Source organism: Macaca fascicularis, chromosome 13 (genome assembly GCF_037993035.2).
Source record: "Macaca fascicularis isolate 582-1 chromosome 13, T2T-MFA8v1.1".
In the NCBI taxonomy this organism is placed as follows: Eukaryota; Metazoa; Chordata; class Mammalia; order Primates; family Cercopithecidae; genus Macaca; species Macaca fascicularis.
Window position 1 is genome coordinate 78,947,425 of NC_088387.1, and position 6,879 is coordinate 78,954,303.

Consider the following 6,879-nt stretch of genomic DNA (forward strand, 5'->3'; position numbering starts at 1 on the left):
TGTGGTGATGCTGAAGGGTCTGGCTTCACTGACCCAGGGGTTGTGAAAAGAGGATTTTCCATGAATTTGAAAAGAGAACCGCAGTCATTGCTCAATTTGCACTTCTCCCCATGGCCCCCAGGCTTTGGCGGGTATTTTTGTAATGTTGTGAAACATAGAAACTTGCAGTGTCTCCTTTCTCTTCCTCTTCTCTCCCAACCCAGTCACTCCTACCCATTTTTTTTTTTTTAAATCATGTTTTGTTCCTTCCCTTCATGTGGCCACTGGTGCAGGGGCGTGAGCTGGGCTGCCCACTGTGACTGCTCCTCCATCTCTGGGCAAGACAGGTGTCCCTCTGGCCCAAGGCCCACAATTTGCTGCTGGAACAAACAGAAGAGGGTCAAGCAGTTCAGATCCTCAACAAAACAGTAGCAGTAGAGCAGCAAATACTACTTGAAAACTCAACTGTGTGCCACTTAGGAACCATTATTATTGCCATTTAATTTTACTTATTTAGGTTTGCCCTATGCCTTAGCTATGGTACATGTTCATTATTTGTTTGTGCAAGGCCCCTGCATCTATTTGTTTGTTTGTTTGAGACAGGGTCCTGCTCTATCACCCAGGCTGGAGTGTAGTGGTGTGAACATGGCTCACTGCAGCCTTGAACTCCTGGGCTCAAGCGATCCTCCTACCTCAGACTCCCAAGTAGCTGGGACCACAGGAGCATGCCACCATGCCTGGCTAAATTTTAAATATTTTTGTAGAGATGGGGTCTCACTCCAGCCTGGCCAATATGGTGAAACCCTGTCTCTACTAAAAATACAAAAATTAGCCAGGCATGGTGGCTCGTGCCTGTGGTCCCAGCTGCTCAGGAGGCTGAGGCAGAGGAGTCACTTGAACCCGGGAGGTGGAGATTGTGGTGAGCTGAGATTGCGCCATTGTCCTCTAGACTGGGCGACAGAGCGAGACTCCATCTGAAAAAAAAAAAAGAGAGATGGGGTCTCACTATGTTACCCAGGCTGGTCTCTAACTCCTGAGCTCCAGCAGTCCTCCTTCCTCAGTCTCCCAAAGTGCTGGGATGACAGGCATGAGCCACCACGTCTGGCCCATTTGTCTGTTTGTCCATCTACCTTGTCCAGAGTTTCTCATTGGCCACACTTTTGACATGTCAGGTCAGATCATTCCTTTTATGCAGGCTGTCCTGTACATTGTAGGATGTTTGGCAGCATCCTTGGCCTCTACTGCATGCCACTATTACCCACCCCCACACCTCCACTGTGACAGCCAAAAATGTCTCTAGACATTGCCAAGTGACCCCTGGGGAAAGGGAGCAGAATCATCTCAGGCTGAGAACCACCATCCCCTTGTCCCCTTCCTCACTCCCCTCCCCTCCTGATAGAAGCCTCTCTGATGCATCTGCTGTGTGTCGTCTTGTTTGCACACATCCGTGCAGCTCTGTTCGCTGCCCTGTTCGTGTCCTTTGTCCACCTTTCTATTGGAGTTGCCATCTTCTTTGGATCTGCAAAGGGCAGTCCTTGTGTTTTCTGTTTTCTTTTTTTTTTTTGAGATGGAGTTTCACTCTGTCACCCAGGCTGGAGTGCAGTGGTATGATCTCGGCTCACTGCAACCTCCACCCGCTGGGTTCAAGTGATTCTCATGCCTCAGCCTCCCGAGTAGCTGGGATTACAGGCTCCCACCACCGCACCTGGCTAATTTTTATATTTTCAGTAGAGATGGGGTTCCTCCATGTTAGTCAGTCTGGTCTCAAACTCTTGACTTCTGGTGATCCACCTGCCTCGGCCTCCCAAAGTGCTTGGATTACAAGGGCGTCAGCCACCATGCCTGGCCAGTCCTTGTGTTTTCTAAATATGAGTCCCATGTTGGTGTGGTCTGTGTTTTCTTCTCCTTTTCTGTCATCAGTCTGCTAACCCTTGCCTTACAGATGAGGAAGCAGAAGTGCACAGCCATAGCTGCCAATGCTCACACTGCTAGTAAGTGGTGAGCCAGGTCCAGGCCTCTGTCTCCAGAGCCCAGGCTCTTGACCCCTGGGCTACAGCAGTGTCCCTTCCATTCAAATATGACTTCGAAGGCAGGCAGGCAAGGTCAGGCCCTGAGGCCTGGGTAGGGAAGGGAGGTGACTCACTCCAGGTCATGCAGCTTGACAGCAGCATCGCCCAGGCCACCCTGATGTGATGCCAAGTGTCTTGGGAATTGGATTCAACTTTTTTTTTTTTTTTTTTTTTTTTTTTGGTTGAGGAATGACCAAGTGATTTCGCTTAAATGTCCAACCGGAGGCTGTGGCTCTGGTGAGAAGAAGAGGTGGGGATCTGAGGGTGTCTGTGCGAGAGGCCCCTTTGTTGGCTCTGCATGGTGCTCACAGACTCATGGTTGGGCAGATTTCTGGATTTGGATTTTCTGGCCTGGATCTCTGTGCCCTGGACCCTGGCAGAAGATGCTTCTCTCCAGGCCCAGGGGATGATGGTTGGCAGGGAGCCAGGTTTTGTTCCCTAAATGGCATTCACATGACTTGCTGACCTCAGGGTCCTTCCCCTTTCTCTTGTCTTTTTCTCCTTCACTGCATTCTGCCCTGCTTTGGTTTCCCTTCTCTATTTTCCTTTTTTCAATCTGCACAAAGCCCTTGGAGGGCTGGGGCTGACCTGGGGCCTCTTGGCTCTGGCTGAGGTTGGTTTCCAGTTCCTGGACTGTAGCCCTGGGGCTGTCTGCCTTCGAGGGCCATAGTGAGACTTGGGAGGTGGGAGGTTTGGGAGGAAGCAAGCCAGCCAGTGAGGCAGTGCCTGGAGGCTGGTCCTCTCCTGCATCCTCAGGGCAGGGCCTCTGAACCACCAAAACCGATAACAAATACCTAGTTCAGGCCACAGCCACTCCCTACCCATCCCTTACAGACATGCCTAGTTCATCCCAGATCTCTTCCTACCAGCCTCTAGATCGTTCTCAGCAGAGAATGTGGAACGGAAATGTATCACCTCTGGCTTATAGCTTCATCTTTACTTCCTGGAAGATTTTTCCACCGTGGTTCTCAACCCTGAACGCTCAGCAGAATCACCTGGGTAACTTTCCAAACAGGCTGATTTCCAGGCCCCAACCTGAGATTCAGATTTCATGGGTCTGGAGTGTGTCTGGGGATTGAGATGTTGTAAAATCTCCCTGAGTGATTCTGCTATGTGGCCAGGACTGAGAGCTACTCCAAAGTGTTGCAGAAAGAGCACAGAAGGGCAGGTGGGGGACTGAGTTCGCGTCTGGACAACCCTCAGGTGGCAGCATGTCTCTCAGAAAAGCCCCTTCCCTCTCCAGGCACTGCGCAGGCACACCTTAAGGAGAAATGACCGATTTATGGAGTTTTAGACTCAGAAAGGACCAGGAAACCAACCAAGCTATCCCCTTATCCTGCAAAACAGAAGACTGTGTCTGGAGGGGGTGGAGTAGCCAGGGTCTCACAGGGCACTGGCAGGGTTGGGGATGTGGGAAGCCAGGCTAGGCTTTGGGCTGCCGCCTCCCCCTGGCTGGGCCCCTCAGTGAGTCCTCTTTAGATTAGAATGTTGGGAACATGATGTCTCCCCACTGTTTACTCGAAAAGGAGCCTGTTCTCTCAGTGCCTGGGAGTGGGGGAGCAATGGCTAGAGTTAGAGGGTGTTGGTCTCAGCCAAACTTGGCAAGGGGACTTTCGCAGTGCCGCTGACTGTCTGCAGCTGTTTTATAGGCCCTGTGGCTCAAAAGGGGAAGTGTGGCTGCATTTAGAAAGTTGTCCACAAGGAGGAATGGTGGGGGTGGGAGTGGGGGTGGGGCTGACAAGGGTGGCCAGGCTGGGGAGCTTGGGGAGGAAGAGGGACGCAGGCAGGACCTGTGGACAGGGGTTTGATTTGGGGCCCACATGTTGTCACTTTGGAAACTCTTGGGTTTGAGGGGATGGAGATAGGGGAGAGTGAAGGGGAGGCAGACAGAGAAGAAAGGGGGAGGTCGGGAGGGAGAAAGAGCTCCCTGCTGCGAAGCCTGGCTTTTCTTAGGTTGGAAGCAAACATGAAGTGTGCTGGGAGCATGCCCAGCCATGCCCATGCCCCAAAGGCCCAGGAAGGGGTTTCCTGTAAAGGGGAGCAGGGAGATGGTGAGAGGTGCTGGAAAGGGGAGGTTTTCTCACCATAGTCCAGCCCACAGTAGGCGATGTGAGAGGAGGAACTCTTCCTTCCCCCAGGCTATACAGAAATATCTCTGATATCTGAGTCCATTCAGGCCATGATAACAAAATATCATGGACTGGATGGCTTATAAACAGCAGACATTTAATATCATAGACTGGATGGCTTGTAAACAGCAGACATGTGTTTCTCACAGTTCTGGAGGCTGGAAGTCCAAGATCAGGGTGCTGGCAGATTCAGCGTCTGGTGAGGGCGATCTCCTCATAACCTCACGTGGCAGAAGGGGTGAGGGGTCTGTCTCAGGGCATAATATAAGGGCACTAATCCTTTTCATGAGGGCTCCACCCCCAGGACCTAATCACCTCCTACCTCCATCACTTTGGGGGTGAGGATTTCAACATATGAATTTGGGGGGACATAAACATCTGGACAGCCTGAATGAAACGTACCATCCATATGGCCAGGAATGCATCCAACCCTTCCCAGGGCTGAGCTGGGGCTCAGGTCTCCATGATAGCAACAGGAAGATTGCTACACAAGGCTCCTAGCCCAGGGGTTGGAGGCTGGAAGACCTCAGAGGGCCTGATTGAAGATCCCCAGGCCTCAGGTTCCTGTTCCTGTTAGTGACAGGGAGATGCACCTCCCCTGCCCTATCACAAGTGCCCTGCCCCAAGCATCAGGGAGAAACATGGAGCTCCTACTGGTCGTGGGCCACACTCCCCCTGCTTCCCTCAGGCCTACTGCTCTCCCTCAGTCACTGGCACCTGCAGGGTGCTGCTCTCTGCTGCCCCCCATGCCCTAGCCTTGTTCCTATTGTGTATGTGGGGATAGAGTGATGGGGTGGTGGAGGTCGGGGGTGATGGTACCATAACTTCAATCCAGAGCTTTCCTACAGAAGATCCTGCCTTCACCAGAAAGGTGCTTTACCAAAGCTCCTCTTCCCGAAGTAGCCCCACCCAAAAGGACCATGAGAAGAGGACCTTATCGTAACTTTGATCATATTACACTGGCCATAGAGAGCTCCACCATCTTTGGTGATAGAATCAGCAGCCAGAGAGATCTGCTCTAAGAGTGGGAGTTAAAGCAGAGAGGGGAGGCTTGCATTAATTCTGAGTCTGTGGTTGAGCATCTGATGTCAGAAGCATGACTCCCAAAGAACCTGCTCAATGTACCCTGGGGAAGAAGGCAACTCAACTCAACCCAATCCAACTGAACCCAATTCAACTCCACCCAACCCAACTCAACCCCACTCAACCCAACTCAACTAAACTCAATTAAACTCAACAAAACTCCCATTCATTCACTCTATGATTTAACTAGTATGTACTAGTCACCAACAATGTGTCAACCACTGTGCTAAGTGCTGGGGATGCTGAAGAGAGCAAATAAGACACAGCCCTGCCCTCATGGAGCTTCGAGTCTGATAGAGACACTTAAGGGCACATCACAGGTCTGTGTCTCTATTAAGCTTATAGGATGGCCAAGGGAGGGTAGGGAGAGGAAAGGCCGTTACCCCTGTGGTCTCAGTGGAGGGACAATATTCAAATACACAAAACACTCAGAGAATAAGGCAATGTTTAGTAAGTCCATTGTTGACTCCGGTAACCACCAGCTGTGCTTAACCACTAACTAACCTTGAAAAAAAAACTTTTGGCTGGGCGCGGCTGCTCACCCTTGTAATCCCAGCATTTTGGGAGGCCAAGGCAGGCAGATCGCTTGAGGTCAGGAGTTCAAGAGCAGCCTGCCCAACATGGTGAAACCACGTCTCTACTAAAAATACAAAAAATTAGCCAGGTGTGGTGGTGTGCACCTGTAATCCCAGTTACTTGAGAGGCTGAGGCAGGAGAATAGCTTGAACCCAGGATGCAGAGGTTGCAGTGAGCCAAGATTGTGCCACTGCACTCCAGCCTGGGTGACAGAGTGAGACTCTGTCTGGAAAAAAAAAAAAAAAAAAAAAAACCCAAACAAAACAAAAAAATTAGTTCTGACATAAGTGTATTGGACTGGAAAATCCATGTGGACTCTGCCATCTTTCTTGGTTTCTTCTTCCATGTGGCTACCTACCCCCTTCTCTTCCTCCTTCCACCTCACTTAGAGCTAGAAACCTTACATGGCAAATGATTGGATTCTAGGTTTGATTAGATGCCTACCATTTACAAAGTGCATTGCTAGCTGCAGTAGGATTCAGAGGTAAACAACACTGGCCTTCCCCTTAAGGACGCTGAGCCTGACTTGGGTTCACAAATTGCTATGACAGAAGACAGTGAAAGAGGCATGCATCTTTGGACTGCATTTTACCAGTTCAAATATTTTGTTTTTAATAATATGAAATTCACAGATCTTAGGTGTGCATTTCCAAGCATTTTGAGTGTGAGTGTGACTGTGTGTTGCAGGGGGAAGGTAACCGGAGAGCTGAGTCCCTTCCCTGGGTATGGGATTTATAATATCGGTGCCATGATGTTTCGGTGTGTCTGCTGCCTACTGTTTTGGTTTTTAAATTTCAAACTTCAGAAAGGTTATAAGACTATATAAGGAATTCCTATATACCCTTTCCCCAGATTCACCAATTATTTACATTTATGAAATCATTTGAGAAAAATTTAGAGACATATTGCCCCTTTACCCTTAAATATTTCAGTTTATATTTCAAGGACATTCTTTTACATAGTCTGGCTTCCTCTTAGCTGAGCCTTGGTCATCTCATTTTCAGACAGTATTGGGTCATTCTATATCTTAAGTAAAGCTGATT